Source organism: Triturus cristatus, chromosome 1_1 (genome assembly GCF_964204655.1).
Source record: "Triturus cristatus chromosome 1_1, aTriCri1.1, whole genome shotgun sequence".
NCBI lineage: Eukaryota > Metazoa > Chordata > Amphibia > Caudata > Salamandridae > Triturus > Triturus cristatus.
Window position 1 is genome coordinate 1,000,818,466 of NC_140579.1, and position 18,605 is coordinate 1,000,837,070.

Sequence of the window (18,605 nt, forward strand, 5' to 3'; positions counted from 1 at the left end):
TGCCTCTCATTTGTGAGATATTGATTTGTGCTGAATGCTAGCCATCACACTTCAAGAAAACAAGCTGCCCCTTTCCTACGAATGCAAGTCTTACAGAACCAGACCACCACGAATTAAATCTCTGACAACAATTCCTTTGTGCACACAGACTCATGGTGTGATTCTAGGCAGAAAACGATATTTGATTGGCAATTTCAAAGCACATTTACTACTGTGGTTTTGCAAGTGATAATTAATGTAACAGCCTGACACATTTTCCTTATAGTTTAGAGAGGCAGAAAAGAGCACATGTCCTAACAGCTACTTGAGAGCATGAGCATGTGTAACCTGGGTGAGTGATTAGACTACAGCAAAGGAAATGAGCCTTAGTGATATTGATTGTGTTAGCGTTACTCACTGCTATCTGAAATACCACACAGTGCTGAATACTTAGCATGGGAGTGCAGGAGAAGCACCTGCCTGTGTGCTAAGAGCGTGCTTCTAGAGACTGTGTATTGTCAGGTGCAAGAGAGATCTGCATGGACGCTTGCACAACTGCATGTAGTCTGCACAGATGTATGTAAGAGTACATGTGGGGTAAGGGTTAATTGGAGTTTTGAACATGTAGGATCTACCTCACCCATTGCAGGAGTGTAAGGAAAATCTACCCTGTTGTTTTCAAATGTGTTAGCATTTGCCTCTCATTTGTGAGATATTGATTTGTGCTGAATGCTAGCCATCACAGTTCAAGAAAACAAGCTGCCCCTTTACTACGAATGCATGTCTTACAGAACCAGACCAACACAAATTAAATCTCTGACAACAATTCCTTTGTGCACACAGACTCATGGTGTGATTCTAGGCAGAAAACGATATTTGATTGCCAATTTCAAAGCACATTTACTACTGTGGTTTTGCAAGTGATAATTACTGTAACAGCCTGACACCTTTTCCTTATAGTTTAAAGTGGAAGAAAAGAGCACATGTCCTAACAGCTACTTGAGAGCATGAGCATGTCTAACCTGGGTGAGTGATTAGACTAGAGCAAAGGAAATGAGCCTTGGTGATGTTGATTGTGTTAGCGTTACTCACTGCTATCTGAAATACCACACAGTGCTGAATACTTAGCATGGGAGTGCAGGAGAAGCACCTGCCTGTGTGCTAAGAGCGTGCTTCTGGAGACTGTGTATTGTCAGGTGCAAGAGAGATCTGCATGGACGCTTGCACAACTGCAAGAAGACTGCAGATATGTATGTAAGATCACCTGTGATAAGGGTTAATTGGAATTTTGAACATGTAGGAACTACCTCACCCATTGCAGGAGTGTAAGGAAAATCTACCCTGTTGTTTTCAAATGTGTTAGCATTTGCCTCTCATTTGTGATATATTGATTTGTGCTGAATGCTAGCCATCACACTTCAAGAAAACAAGCTGCCCCTTTCCTACGAATGCAAGTCTTACAGAACCAGACCACCACGAATTAAATCTCTGACAACAATTCCTTTGTGCACACAGACTCATGGTGTGATTCTAGGCAGAAAACGATATTTGATTGGCAATTTCAAAGCACATTTACTACTGTGGTTTTGCAAGTGATAATTACTTTAACAGCCTGACACATGTTCCTTATAGTTTAGAGAGGCAGAAAAGAGCACATGTCCTAACAGCTACTTGAGAGGATGAGCATGTGTAACCTGGGTGAGTGATTAGACTAGAGCAAAGGAAATGAGCCTTAGTGATATTGATTGTGTTAGCGTTACTCACTGCTGTCTGAAATACCACACAGTGCTGAATACTTAGCATGGGAGTGAAGGAGAAGCACCTGCCTGTGTGCTAAGAGCTAGCTTCTGGAGACTGTGTATTGTCAGGTGCAAGAGAGATCTGCATGGACGCTTGCACAACTGCATGAAGACTGCAGAGATGTATGTAAGATCACCTGTGGTAAGGGTTAATTGGAGTTTTGAACATGTAGGAACTACCTCACCCATTGCAGGAGTGTAAGGAAAATCTACCCTGTTGTTTTCAAATGTGTTAGCATTTGCCTCTCATTTGTGAGATATTGATTTGTGCTGAATGCTAGCCATCACAGTTCAAGAAAACAAGCTGCCCCTTTCCTACGAATGCATGTCTTACAGAACCAGACCAATACGAATTAAATCTCTGACAACAATTCCTTTGTGCACACAGACTCATGGTGTGATTCTAGGCAGAAAACGATATTTGATTGCCAATTTCAAAGCACATTTACTACTGTGGTTTTGCTAGTGATAATTACTGTAACAGCCTGACACCTTTTCCTTATAGTTTAGAGTGGCAGAAAAGAGCACATGTCCTAACAGCTACTTGAGAGCATGAGTATGTCTAACCTGGGTGAGTGATTAAACTAGAGCAAAGGAAATGAGCCTTGGTGATGTTGATTGTGTTAGCGTTACTCACTGCTATCTGAAATACCACACAGTGCTGAATACTTAGCATGGGAGTGCAGGAGAAGCACCTGCCTGTGTGCTAAGAGCGTGCTTCTGGCGACTGTGTATTGTCAGGTGCAAGAGAGATCTGCATGGATGCTTGCACAACTGCATGAAGACTGCACAGATGTATGTAAAAGTACATGTGGGGTAAGGGTTAATTGGAGTTTTGAACATGTAGGATCTACCTCACCCATTGCAGGAGTGTAAGGAAAATCTACCCTGTTGTTTTCAAATGTGTTAGCATTTGCCTCTCATTTGTGAGATATTGATTTGTGCTGAATGCTAGCCATCACACTTCAAGAAAACAAGCTGCCCCTTTCCTACGAATGCAAGTCTTACAGAAACAGACCACGACGAATTAAATCTCTGACAACAATTCCTTTGTGCACACAGACTCATGGTGTGATTCTAGGTAGAAAACGATATTTGATTGGCAATTTCAAAGCACATTTACTACTGTGGTTTTGCAAGTGATAATTACTGTAACAGCCTGACACATTTTCCTTATAGTTTAGAGAGGCAGAAAAGAGCACATGTCCTAACAGCTACTTGAGAGCATGAGCATGTGTAACCTGGGTGAGTGATTAGACTACAGCAAAGGAAATGAGCCTTAGTGATATTGATTGTGTTAGCGTTACTCACTGCTATCTGAAATACCACACAGTGCTGAATACTTAGCATGGGAGTGCAGGAGAAGCACCTGCCTGTGTGCTAAGAGCGTGCTTCTGGAGACTGTGTATTGTCAGGTGCAAGAGAGATCTGCATGGACGCATGCACAACTGCATGAAGACTGCAGAGATGTATGTAAGATCACCTGTTGTAAGGGTTAATTGGAGTTTTGAACATGTAGGAACTACCTCACCCATTGCAGGAGTGTAAGGAAAATCTACCCTGTTGTTTTCAAATGTGTTAGCATTTGCCTCTCATGTGTGAGATATTGATTTGTGCTGAATGCTAGCCATCACAGTTCAAGAAAACAAGCTGCCCCTTTCCTACGAATGCAAGTCTTACAGAACCAGACTAACACGAATTAAATCTCTGACAACAATTCCTTTGTGCACACAGACTCATGGTGTGATTCTAGGAAGAAAACGATATTTGATTGCCAATTTCAAAGCACATTTACTACTGTGGTTTTGCAAGTGATAATTACTGTAACAGCCTGACACCTTTTCCTTATAGTTTAGAGGGGCAGAAAAGAGCACATGTCCTAACAGCTACTTGAGAGCATGAGCATGTGGAACCTGGGTGAGTGATTAGACTAGAGCAAAGGAAATGAGCCTTGGTGATGTTGATTGTGTTAGCGTTACTCACTGCTATCTGAAATACCACACAGTGCTGAATACTTAGCATGGGAGTGCAGGAGAAGCACCTGCCTGTGTGCTAAGAGCGTGCTTCTGGAGACTGTGTATTGTCAGGTGCAAGAGAGATCTGCATGGACGCTTGCACAACTGCATGTAGTCTGCACAGATGTATGTAAGAGTACATGTGGGGTAAGGGTTAATTGGAGTTTTGAACATGTAGGATCTACCTCACCCATTGCAGGAGTGTAAGGAAAATCTACCCTGTTGTTTTCAAATGTGTTAGCATTTGCCTCTCATTTGTGAGATATTGATTTGTGCTGAATGCTAGCCATCACACTTCAAGAAAACAAGCTGCCCCTTTCCTACGAATGCAAGTCTTACAGAACCAGACCACCATGAATTAAATCTCTGACAACAATTCCTTTGTGCACACAGACTCATGGTGTGATTCTAGGCAGAAAACAATATTTGATTGGCAATTTCAAAGCACATTTACTACTGTGGTTTTGCAAGTGATAATTACTGTAACAGCCTGACACATTTTCCTTATAGTTTAGAGAGGCAGAAAAGAGCACATGTCCTAACAGCTACTTGAGAGCATGAGCATGTGTAACCTGGGTGAGTGATTAGACTACAGCAAAGGAAATGAGCCTTAGTGATATTGATTGTGTTAGCGTTACTCACTGCTATCTGAAATACCACACAGTGCTGAATACTTAGCATGGGAGTGCAGGAGAAGCACCTGCCTGTGTGCTAAGAGCGTGCTTCTGGAGACTGTGTATTGTCAGGTGCAAGAGAGATCTGCATGGACGCATGCACAACTGCATGAAGACTGCAGAGATATATGTAAGATCACCTGTGGTAAGGGTTAATTGGAGTTTTGAACATGTAGGAACTACCTCACCCATTGCAGGAGTGTAAGGAAAATCTACCCTGTTGTTTTCAAATGTGTTAGCATTTGCCTCTCATTTGTGAGATATTGATTTGTGCTGAATGCTAGCCATCACAGTTCAAGAAAACAAGCTGCCCCTTTCTTACGAATGCAAGTCTTACAGAACCAGACTAACACGAATTAAATCTCTGACAACAATTCCTTTGTGCACACAGACTCATGGTGTGATTCTAGGCAGAAAACAATATTTGATTGCCAATTTCAAAGCACATTTACTACTGTGGTTTTGCAAGTGATAATTACTGTAACAGCCTGACACCTTTTCCTTATAGTTTAGAGAGGCAGAAAAGAGCACATGTCCTAACAGCTACTTGAGAGCATGAGCATGTGGAACCTGGGTGAGTGATTAGACTAGAGCAAAGGAAATGAGCCTTGGTGATGTTGATTGTGTTAGCGTTACTCACTGCTATCTGAAATACCACACAGTGCTGAATACTTAGCAAGGGAGTGCAGGAGAAGCACCTGCCTGTGTGCTAAGAGCGTGCTTCTGGAGACTGTGTATTGTCAGGTGCAAGAGAGATCTGCATGGACGCTTGCACAACTGCATGTAGTCTGCACAGATGTATGTAAGAGTACATGTGGGGTAAGGGTTAATTGGAGTTTTGAACATGGAGGATCTACCTCACCCATTACAGGAGTGTTAGGAAAATCTACCCTGTTGTTTTCAAATGTGTTAGCATTTGCCTCTCATTTGTGAGATATTGATTTGTGCTGAATGCTAGCCATCACACTTCAAGAAAACAAGCTGCCCCTTTCCTACGAATGCAAGTCTTACAGAACCAGACCACCACGAATTAAATCTCTGACAACAATTCCTTTGTGCACACAGACTCATGGTGTGATTCTAGGCAGAAAACGATATTTGATTGGCAATTTCAAAGCACATTTACTACTATGGTTTTGCAAGTGATAATTACTGTAACAGCCTGACACATTTTCCTTATAGTTTAGAGAGGCAGAAAAGAGCACATGTCCTAACAGCTACTTGAGAGCATGAGCATGTGTAACCTGGGTGAGTTATTTGACTAGAGCACAGGAAATGAGCCTTGGTGATGTTGATTGTGTTAGCGTTACTCACTGCTATCTGAAATACCACACAGTGCTGAATACTTAGCATGGGCGTGCAGGAGAAGCACCTGCCTGTGTGCTAAGTGCGTGCTTCTGGAGACTGTGTATTGTCAGGTGCAAGAGAGATCTGCATGGACGCTTGCACAACTGCATGAAGACTGCACAGATGTATGTAATAGTACATGTGGGGTAAGGGTTAATTGGAGTTTTGAACATGTAGGATCTACCTCACCCATTGCAGGAGTATAAGGAAAATCTACCCTGTTGTTTTCAAATGTGTTAGCATTTGCCTCTCATTTGTGAGATATTGATTTGTGCTGAATGCTAGCCATCACACTTCAAGAAAACAAGCTGCCCCTTTATTACGAATGCAAGTCTTACAGAACCAGACCACCACAAATTAAATCTCTGACAACAATTCCTTTGTGCACACAGACTCATGGTGTGATTCTAGGCAGAAAACGATATTTGATTGGCAACTTCAAAGCACATTTACTACTGTGGCTTTGCAAGTGATAATTACTGTAACAGCCTGACACATTTTCCTTAAAGTTTAGAGAGGCAGAAAAGAGCACATGTCCTAGCAGCTACTTGAGAGCATGAGTATGTCTAACCTGGGTGAGTGATTAGACTAGAGCAAAGGAAATGAGCCTTGGTGATGTTGATTGTGTTAGCGTTACTCACTGCTATCTGAAATACCACACAGTGCTGAATACTTAGCATGGGAGTGCAGGAGAAGCACCTGCCTGTGTGCTAAGAGCGTGCTTCTGGCGACTGTGTATTGTCAGATGCAAGAGAGATCTGCATGGATGCTTGCACAACTGCATGAAGACTGCACAGATCTATGTAAGAGTACATGTGGGGTAAGAGGTAATTGGAGTTTTGAACATGTAGGATCTACCTCACCCATTGCAGGAGTGTAAGAAAAATCTACCCTGTTGTTTTCAAATGTGTTAGCATTTGCCTCTCATTTGTGAGATATTGATTTGTGCTGAATGCTAGCCATCACACTTCAAGAAAACAAGCTGCCCCTTTCCTACGAATGCAAGTCTTACAGAACCAGACCACCACGAATTAAATCTCTGACAACAATTCCTTTGTGCACACAGACTCATGGTGTGATTCTAGGCAGAAAACGATATTTGATTGGCAATTTCAAAGCACATTTACTACTGTGGTTTTGCAAGTGATAATTAATGTAACAGCCTGACACATTTTCCTTATAGTTTAGAGAGGCAGAAAAGAGCACATGTCCTAACAGCTACTTGAGAGCATGAGCATGTGTAACCTGGGTGAGTGATTAGACTACAGCAAAGGAAATGAGCCTTAGTGATATTGATTGTGTTAGCGTTACTCACTGCTATCTGAAATACCACACAGTGCTGAATACTTAGCATGGGAGTGCAGGAGAAGCACCTGCCTGTGTGCTAAGAGCGTGCTTCTAGAGACTGTGTATTGTCAGGTGCAAGAGAGATCTGCATGGACGCTTGCACAACTGCATGTAGTCTGCACAGATGTATGTAAGAGTACATGTGGGGTAAGGGTTAATTGGAGTTTTGAACATGTAGGATCTACCTCACCCATTGCAGGAGTGTAAGGAAAATCTACCCTGTTGTTTTCAAATGTGTTAGCATTTGCCTCTCATTTGTGAGATATTGATTTGTGCTGAATGCTAGCCATCACAGTTCAAGAAAACAAGCTGCCCCTTTACTACGAATGCATGTCTTACAGAACCAGACCAACACAAATTAAATCTCTGACAACAATTCCTTTGTGCACACAGACTCATGGTGTGATTCTAGGCAGAAAACGATATTTGATTGCCAATTTCAAAGCACATTTACTACTGTGGTTTTGCAAGTGATAATTACTGTAACAGCCTGACACCTTTTCCTTATAGTTTAAAGTGGAAGAAAAGAGCACATGTCCTAACAGCTACTTGAGAGCATGAGCATGTCTAACCTGGGTGAGTGATTAGACTAGAGCAAAGGAAATGAGCCTTGGTGATGTTGATTGTGTTAGCGTTACTCACTGCTATCTGAAATACCACACAGTGCTGAATACTTAGCATGGGAGTGCAGGAGAAGCACCTGCCTGTGTGCTAAGAGCGTGCTTCTGGAGACTGTGTATTGTCAGGTGCAAGAGAGATCTGCATGGACGCTTGCACAACTGCAAGAAGACTGCAGATATGTATGTAAGATCACCTGTGATAAGGGTTAATTGGAATTTTGAACATGTAGGAACTACCTCACCCATTGCAGGAGTGTAAGGAAAATCTACCCTGTTGTTTTCAAATGTGTTAGCATTTGCCTCTCATTTGTGATATATTGATTTGTGCTGAATGCTAGCCATCACACTTCAAGAAAACAAGCTGCCCCTTTCCTACGAATGCAAGTCTTACAGAACCAGACCACCACGAATTAAATCTCTGACAACAATTCCTTTGTGCACACAGACTCATGGTGTGATTCTAGGCAGAAAACGATATTTGATTGGCAATTTCAAAGCACATTTACTACTGTGGTTTTGCAAGTGATAATTACTTTAACAGCCTGACACATGTTCCTTATAGTTTAGGGAGGCAGAAAAGAGCACATGTCCTAACAGCTACTTGAGAGGATGAGCATGTGTAACCTGGGTGAGTGATTAGACTACAGCAAAGGAAATGAGCCTTAGTGATATTGATTGTGTTAGCGTTACTCACTGCTGTCTGAAATACCACACAGTGCTGAATACTTAGCATGGGAGTGAAGGAGAAGCACCTGCCTGTGTGCTAAGAGCTAGCTTCTGGAGACTGTGTATTGTCAGGTGCAAGAGAGATCTGCATGGACGCTTGCACAACTGCATGAAGACTGCAGAGATGTATGTAAGATCACCTGTGGTAAGGGTTAATTGGAGTTTTGAACATGTAGGAACTACCTCACCCATTGCAGGAGTGTAAGGAAAATCTACCCTGTTGTTTTCAAATGTGTTAGCATTTGCCTCTCATTTGTGAGATATTGATTTGTGCTGAATGCTAGCCATCACAGTTCAAGAAAACAAGCTGCCCCTTTCCTACGAATGCATGTCTTACAGATCCAGACCAATACGAATTAAATCTCTGACAACAATTCCTTTGTGCACACAGACTCATGGTGTGATTCTAGGCAGAAAACGATATTTGATTGCCAATTTCAAAGCACATTTACTACTGTGGTTTTGCTAGTGATAATTACTGTAACAGCCTGACACCTTTTCCTTATAGTTTAGAGTGGCAGAAAAGAGCACATGTCCTAACAGCTACTTGAGAGCATGAGTATGTCTAACCTGGGTGAGTGATTAAACTAGAGCAAAGGAAATGAGCCTTGGTGATGTTGATTGTGTTAGCGTTACTCACTGCTATCTGAAATACCACACAGTGCTGAATACTTAGCATGGGAGTGCAGGAGAAGCACCTGCCTGTGTGCTAAGAGCGTGCTTCTGGCGACTGTGTATTGTCAGGTGCAAGAGAGATCTGCATGGATGCTTGCACAACTGCATGAAGACTGCACAGATGTATGTAAGAGTACATGTGGGGTAAGGGTTAATTGGAGTTTTGAACATGTAGGATCTACCTCACCCATTGCAGGAGTGTAAGGAAAATCTACCCTGTTGTTTTCAAATGTGTTGGCATTTGCCTCTCATTTGTGAGATATTGATTTGTGCTGAATGCTAGCCATCACACTTCAAGAAAACAAGCTGCCCCTTTCCTACGAATGCAAGTCTTACAGAACCAGACCACGACGAATTAAATCTCTGACAACAATTCCTTTGTGCACACAGACTCATGGTGTGATTCTAGGTAGAAAACGATATTTGATTGGCAATTTCAAAGCACATTTACTACTGTGGTTTTGCAAGTGATAATTACTGTAACAGCCTGACACATTTTCCTTATAGTTTAGAGAGGCAGAAAAGAGCACATGTCCTAACAGCTACTTGAGAGCATGAGCATGTGTAACCTGGGTGAGTGATTAGACTACAGCAAAGGAAATGAGCCTTAGTGATATTGATTGTGTTAGCGTTACTCACTGCTATCTGAAATACCACACAGTGCTGAATACTTAGCATGGGAGTGCAGGAGAAGCACCTGCCTGTGTGCTAAGAGCGTGCTTCTGGAGACTGTGTATTGTCAGGTGCAAGAGAGATCTGCATGGACGCATGCACAACTGCATGAAGACTGCAGAGATGTATGTAAGATCACCTGTTGTAAGGGTTAATTGGAGTTTTGAACATGTAGGAACTACCTCACCCATTGCAGGAGTGTAAGGAAAATCTACCCTGTTGTTTTCAAATGTGTTAGCATTTGCCTCTCATTTGTGAGATATTGATTTGTGCTGAATGCTAGCCATCACAGTTCAAGAAAACAAGCTGCCCCTTTCCTACGAATGCAAGTCTTACAGAACCAGACTAACACGAATTAAATCTCTGACAACAATTCCTTTGTGCACACAGACTCATGGTGTGATTCTAGGAAGAAAACGATATTTGATTGCCAATTTCAAAGCACATTTACTACTGTGGTTTTGCAAGTGATAATTACTGTAACAGCCTGACACCTTTTCCTTATAGTTTAGAGGGGCAGAAAAGAGCACATGTCCTAACAGCTACTTGAGAGCATGAGCATGTGGAACCTGGGTGAGTGATTAGACTAGAGCAAAGGAAATGAGCCTTGGTGATGTTGATTGTGTTAGCGTTACTCACTGCTATCTGAAATACCACACAGTGCTGAATACTTAGCATGGGAGTGCAGGAGAAGCACCTGCCTGTGTGCTAAGAGCGTGCTTCTGGAGACTGTGTATTGTCAGGTGCAAGAGAGATCTGCATGGACGCTTGCACAACTGCATGTAGTCTGCACAGATGTATGTAAGAGTACATGTGGGGTAAGGGTTAATTGGAGTTTTGAACATGTAGGATCTACCTCACCCATTGCAGGAGTGTAAGGAAAATCTACCCTGTTGTTTTCAAATGTGTTAGCATTTGCCTCTCATTTGTGAGATATTGATTTGTGCTGAATGCTAGCCATCACAGTTCAAGAAAACAAGCTGCACCTTTACTACGAATGCATGTCTTACAGAACCAGACCAACACAAATTAAATCTCTGACAACAATTCCTTTGTGCACACAGACTCATGGTGTGATTCTAGGCAGAAAACGATATTTGATTGCCAATTTCAAAGCACATTTACTACTGTGGTTTTGCAAGTGATAATTACTGTAACAGCCTGACACCTTTTCCTTATAGTTTAAAGTGGAAGAAAAGAGCACATGTCCTAACAGCTACTTGAGAGCATGAGCATGTCTAACCTGGGTGAGTGATTAGACTAGAGCAAAGGAAATGAGCCTTGGTGATGTTGATTGTGTTAGCGTTACTCACTGCTATCTGAAATACCACACAGTGCTGAATACTTAGCATGGGAGTGCAGGAGAAGCACCTGCCTGTGTGCTAAGAGCGTGCTTCTGGAGACTGTGTATTGTCAGGTGCAAGAGAGATCTGCATGGACGCTTGCACAACTGCAAGAAGACTGCAGATATGTATGTAAGATCACCTGTGATAAGGGTTAATTGGAATTTTGAACATGTAGGAACTACCTCACCCATTGCAGGAGTGTAAGGAAAATCTACCCTGTTGTTTTCAAATGTGTTAGCATTTGCCTCTCATTTGTGAGATATTGATTTGTGCTGAATGCTAGCCATCACACTTCAAGAAAACAAGCTGCCCCTTTCCTACGAATGCAAGTCTTACAGAACCAGACCACCACGAATTAAATCTCTGACAACAATTCCTTTGTGCACACAGACTCATGGTGTGATTCTAGGCAGAAAACGATATTTGATTGGCAATTTCAAAGCACATTTACTACTGTGGTTTTGCAAGTGATAATTACTTTAACAGCCTGACACATGTTCCTTATAGTTTAGAGAGGCAGAAAAGAGCACATGTCCTAACAGCTACTTGAGAGGATGAGCATGTGTAACCTGGGTGAGTGATTAGACTACAGCAAAGGAAATGAGCCTTAGTGATATTGATTGTGTTAGCGATACTCACTGCTGTCTGAAATACCACACAGTGCTGAATACTTAGCATGGGAGTGAAGGAGAAGCACCTGCCTGTGTGCTAAGAGCTAGCTTCTGGAGACTGTGTATTGTCAGGTGCAAGAGAGATCTGCATGGACGCTTGCACAACTGCATGAAGACTGCAGAGATGTATGTAAGATCACCTGTGGTAAGGGTTAATTGGAGTTTTGAACATGTAGGAACTACCTCACCCATTGCAGGAGTGTAAGGAAAATCTACCCTGTTGTTTTCAAATGTGTTAGCATTTGCCTCTCATTTGTGAGATATTGATTTGTGCTGAATGCTAGCCATCACAGTTGAAGAAAACAAGCTGCCCCTTTCCTACGAATGCATGTCTTACAGAACCAGACCAATACAAATTAAATCTCTGACAACAATTCCTTTGTGCACACAGACTCATGGTGTGATTCTAGGCAGAAAACGATATTTGATTGCCAATTTCAAAGCACATTTACTACTGTGGTTTTGCAAGTGATAATTACTGTAACAGCCTGACACCTTTTCCTTATAGTTTAGAGTGGCAGAAAAGAGCACATGTCCTAACAGCTACTTGAGAGTATGAGTGTGTCTAACCTGGGTGAGTGATTAGACTAGAGCAAAGGAAATGAGCCTTGGTGATGTTGATTGTGTTAGCGTTACTCACTGCTATCTGAAATACCACACAGTGCTGAATACTTAGCATGGGAGTGCAGGAGAAGCACCTGCCTGTGTGCTAAGAGCGTGCTTCTGGCGACTGTGTATTGTCAGGTGCAAGAGAGATCTGCATGGATGCTTGCACAACTGCATGAAGACTGCACAGATGTATGTAAGAGTACATGTGGGGTAAGGGTTAATTGGAGTTTTGAACATGTAGGATCTACCTCACCCATTGCAGGAGTGTAAGGAAAATCTACCCTGTTGTTTTCAAATGTGTTAGCATTTGCCTCTCATTTGTGAGATATTGATTTGTGCTGAATGCTAGCCATCACACTTCAAGAAAACAAGCTGCCCCTTTCCTACGAATGCAAGTCTTACAGAACCAGACCACCACGAATTAAATCTCTGACAACAATTCCTTTGTGCACACAGACTCATGGTGTGATTCTAGGCAGAAAACGATATTTGATTGGCAATTTCAAAGCACATTTACTACTGTGGTTTTGCAAGTGATAATTACTGTAACAGCCTGACACATTTTCCTTATAGTTTAGAGAGGCAGAAAAGAGCACATGTCCTAACAGCTACTTGAGAGCATGAGCATGTGTAACCTGGGTGAGTGATTAGACTACAGCAAAGGAAATGAGCCTTAGTGATATTGATTGTGTTAGCGTTACTCACTGCTATCTGAAATACCACACAGTGCTGAATACTTAGCATGGGAGTGCAGGAGAAGCACCTGCCTGTGTGCTAAGAGCGTGCTTCTGGAGACTGTGTATTGTCAGGTGCAAGAGAGATTTGCATGGACGCTTGCACAACTGCATGAAGACTGCAGAGATGTATCTAAGATCACCTGTGGTAAGGGTTAATTGGAGTTTTGAACATGTAGGAACTACCTCACGCATTGCAGGAGTGTAAGGAAAATATACCCTGTTGTTTTCAAATGTGTTAGCATTTGCCTCTCATTTGTGAGATATTGATTTGTGCTGAATGCTAGCCATCACAGTTCAAGAAAACAAACTGCCCCTTTACTACGAATGCATGTCTTACAGAACCAGACCAACACGAATTAAATCTCTGACAACAATTCCTTTGTGCAAACAGACTCATGGTGTGATTCTAGGCAGAAAACGATATTTGATTGCCAATTTCAAAGCACATTTACTACTGTGGTTTTGCAAGTGATACTTACTGTAACAGCCTGACACCTTTTCCTTATAGTTTAAAGTGGAAGAAAAGAGCACATGTCCTAACAGCTACTTGAGAGCATGAGCATGTCTAACCTGGGTGAGTGATTAGACTAGAGCAAAGGAAATGAGCCTTGGTGATGTTGATTGTGTTAGCGTTACTCACTGCTATCTGAAATACCACACAGTGCTGAATACTTAGCATGGGAGTGCAGGAGAAGCACCTGCCTGTGTGCTAAGAGCGTGCTTCTGGAGACTGTGTATTGTCAGGTGCAAGAGAGATCTGCATGGACGCTTGCACAACTGCATGAAGACTGCACAGATGTATGTAAGAGTACATGTGGGGTAAGGGTTAATTGGAGTTTTGAACATGTAGGATCTACCTCACCCATTGCAGGAGTGTAAGGAAAATCTACCCTGTTGTTTTCAAATGTGTTAGCATTTGCCTCTCATTTGTGAGATGTTGATTTGTGCTGAATGCTAGCCATCACACTTCAAGAAAACAAGCTGCCCCTTTCCTACGAATGCAAGTCTTACAGAACCAGACCACCACGAATTAAATCTCTGACAACAATTCCTTTGTGCACACAGACTCATGGTGTGATTCTAGGCAGAAAACGATATTTGATTGGCAATTTCAAAGCACATTTACTACTGTGGTTTTGCAAGTGATAATTACTTTAACAGCCTGACACATGTTCCTTATAGTTTAGAGAGGCAGAAAAGAGCACATGTCCTAACAGCTACTTGAGAGGATGAGCATGTGTAACCTGGGTGAGTGATTAGACTACAGCAAAGGAAATGAGCCTTAGTGATATTGATTGTGTTAGCGTTACTCACTGCTGTCTGAAATACCACACAGTGCTGAATACTTAGCATGGGAGTGAAGGAGAAGCACCTGCCTGTGTGCTAAGAGCGTGCTTCTGGAGACTGTGTATTGTCAGGTGCAAGAGAGATCTGCATGGACGCTTGCACAACTGCATGAAGACTGCAGAGATGTATGTAAGATCACCTGTGGTATGGGTTAATTGGAGTTTTGAACATGTAGGAACTACCTCACCCATTGCAGGAGTGTAAGGAAAATCTACCCTGTTGTTTTCAAATGTGTTAGCATTTGCCTCTCATTTGTGAGATATTGATTTGTGCTGAATGCTAGCCATCATAGTTCAAGAAAACAAGCTGCCCTTTTCCTACGAATGCATGTCTTACAGAACCAGACCAATACGAATTAAATCTCTGACAACAATTCCTTTGTGCACACAGACTCATGTGTGATTCTAGGCAGAAAACGATATTTGATTGCCAATTTCAAAGCACATTTACTACTGTGGTTTTGCAAGTGATAATTACTGTAACAGCCTGACACCTTTTCCTTATAGTTTAGAGTGGAAGAAAAGAGCACATGTCCTAACAGCTACTTGAGAGCATGAGCATGTCTAACCTGGGTGAGTGATTAGACTAGAGCAAAGGAAATGAGCCTAGGTGATGTTGATTTTGTTAGTGTTACTCACTGCTATCTGAAACACCACACAGTGCTGAATACTTAGCATGGGAGTGCAGGAGAAGCACCTGCCTGTGTGCTAAGAGCGTGCTTCTGGAGACTGTGTATTGTCAGGTGCAAGAGAGATCTGCATGGACCCTTGCACAACTGCATGAAGACTGCACAGATGTATGTAAGAGTACATGTGGGGTAAGGGTTAATTGGAGTTTTGAACATGTAGGATCTACCTCACCCATTGCAGGAGTGTAAGGAAAATCTACCCTGTTGTTTTCAAATGTGTTAGCATTTGCCTCTCATTTGTGAGATATTGACTTGTGCTGAATGCTAGCCATCACAGTTCAAGAAAACAAGCTGCCCCTTTCCTACGAATGCAAGTCTTACAGAACCAGACCAACACGAATTAAATCTCTGACAACAATTCCTTTGTGCACACAGACTCATGGTGTGATTCTAGGCAGAAAACGATATTTGATTGCCAATTTCAAAGCACATTTACTACTGTGGGTTTGCAAGTGATAATTACTGTAACAGCCTGACACCTTTTCCTTATAGTTTAGAGAGGCAGAAAAGAGCACATGTCTTAACAGCTATTTGAGAGCATGAGCATGTGGAACCTGGGTGAGTGATTAGACTAGAGCAAAGGAAATGAGCCTTGGTGATGTTGATTGTGTTAGCGTTACTCACTGCTATCTGAAATACCACACAGTGCTGAATACTTAGCATGGGAGTACAGGAGAAGCACCTGCCTGTGTGCTAAGAGCGTGCTTCTGGAGACTGTGTATTGTCAGGTGCAAGAGAGATATGCATGGACGCTTGCACAACTGCATGAAGATTGCACAGATGTATGTAAGAGTACATGTGGGGTAAGGGTTAATTGGAGTTCTGAACATGTAGGATCTACCTCACCCATTGCAGGAGTGTAAGGAAAATCTACCCTGTTGTTTTCAAATGTGTTAGCATTTGCCTCTCATTTGTGAGATATTGATTTGTGCTGAATGCTAGCCATCACACTTCAAGACAACAAGCTGCCCCTTTCCCACGAATGCAAGTCTTACAGAACCAGACCACCACAAATTAAATCTCTGACAACAATTCCTTTGTGCACACAGACTCATGGTGTGATTCTAGGCAGAAAACGAGATTTGATTGGCAATTTCAAAGCACATTTACTACTGTGGTTTTGCAAGTGATAATTACTGTAACAGCCTGACACATTTTCCTTATAGTTTAGAGAGGCAGAAAGGAGCACATGTCCTAACAGCTACTTGAGAGCATGAGCATGTGTAACCTGGGTGAGTGATTAGACTAGAGCAAAGGAAATGAGCCTTGGGGATGTTGATTGTGTTAGCGTTACTCACTGCTATCTGAAATACCACACAGTGCTGAATACTTAGCATGGGCGTGCAGGAGAAGCACCTGCCTGTGTGCTAAGAGCGTGCTTCTGGAGACTGTGTATTGTCAGGTGCAAGAGAGATCTGCATGGACGCTTGCACAACTGCATGAAGACTGCACAGATGTATGTAAGAGTACATGTGGGGTAAGGGTTAATTGGAGTTTTGAACATGTAGGATCTACCTCACCCATTGCAGGAGTGTAAGGAAAATCTACCCTGTTGTTTTCAAATGTGTTAGCATTTGCCTCTCATTTGTGAGATATTGATTTGTGCTGAATGCTAGCCATCACACTTCAAGAAAACAAGCTGCCCCTTTCCCACGAATGCAAGTCTTACAGAACCAGACTACCACAAATTAAATCTCTGACAACAATTCCTTTGTGCACACAGACTCATGGTGTGATTCTAGGCAGAAAACTATATTTGATTGGCAATTTCAAAGCACATTTACTACTGTGGTTTTGCAAGTGATAATTACTGTAACAGCCTGACACATTTTCCTTATAGTTTAGAGAGGCAGAAAAGAGCACAAGTCCTAACAGCTACTTGAGAGCATGAGCATGTGTAACCTGGGTGAGTGATTTGACTAGAGCAAAGGAAATGAGCCTTGGGGATGTTGATTGTGTTAGCGTTACTCACTGCTATCTGAAATACCACACAGTGCTGAATACTTAGCATGGGCGTGCAGGAGAAGCACCTGCCTGTGTGCTAAGAGCGTGCTTCTGGAGACTGTGTATTGTCAGGTGCAAGAGAGATCTGCATGGACGCTTGCACAACTGCATGAAGACTGCACAGATGTATGTAAGAGTGCATGTGGGGTAAGGGTTAATTGGAGTTTTGAACATGTAGGATCTACCTCACCCATTGCAGGAGTGTAAGGAAAATCTACCCTGTTGTTTTCAAATGTGTTAGCATTTGCCTCTCATTTGTGAGATATTGATTTGTGCTGAATGCTAGCCATCACACTTCAAGAAAACAAGCTGCCCCTTTCCTACGAATGCAAGTCTTACAGAACCAGACCACCACAAATTAAATCTCTGACAACAATTCCTTTGTGCACACAGACTCATGGTGTGATTCTAGGCAGAAAATGATATTTGATTGGCAATTTCAAAGCACATTTACTACTGTGGTTTTGCAAGTGATAATTACTGTAACAGCCTGACACATTTTCCTTAAAGTTTAGAGTGGCAGAAAAGAGCACATGTCCTAACAGCTACTTGAGAGCATGAGCATGTGTAACCTGGGTGAGTGATTAGACTACAGCAAAGGAAATGAGCCTTAGTGATATTGATTGTGTTAGCGTTACGCACTGCTATCTGAAATACCATACAGTGCTGAATACTTAGCATGGGAATGCAGGAGAAGCACCTGCCTGTGTGCTAAGAGCGTGCTTCTGGAGACTGTGTATTGTCAGGTGCAAGAGAGATCTGCATGGACGCTTGCACAACTGCATGAAGACTGCACAGATGTATGTAAGAGTACATGTGGGGTAAGGGTTAATTGGAGTTTTGAACATGTAGGATCTACCTCACCCATTGCAGGAGTGTAAGGAAAATCTCCCCTGTTGTTTTCAAATGTGTTAGCATTTGCCTCTCATTTGTGAGATATTGATTTGTGCTGAATGCTAGCCATCACACTTCAAGAAAACAAGCTGCCCCTTTCCTACAAATGCAAGTCTTACAGAACCAGACCACCACGAATTAAATCTCGGACAACAATTCCTTTGTGCACACAGACTCATGGTGTGATTCTAGGCAGAAAACGATATTTGATTGGCAATTTCAAAGCACAATTACTACTGTTGTTTTGCAAGTGATAATTACTGTAACAGCCTGACACATTTTCCTTAAAGTTTAGAGAGGCAGAAAAGAGCACATGTCCTAGCAGCTACTTGAGAGCATGAGCATGTGTAACCTGGGTGAGTGATTAGACTAGAGCAAAGGAAATGAGCCTTGGTGATGTTGATTGTGTTAGCGTTACTCACTGCTATCTGAAATACCACACAGTGCTGAATACT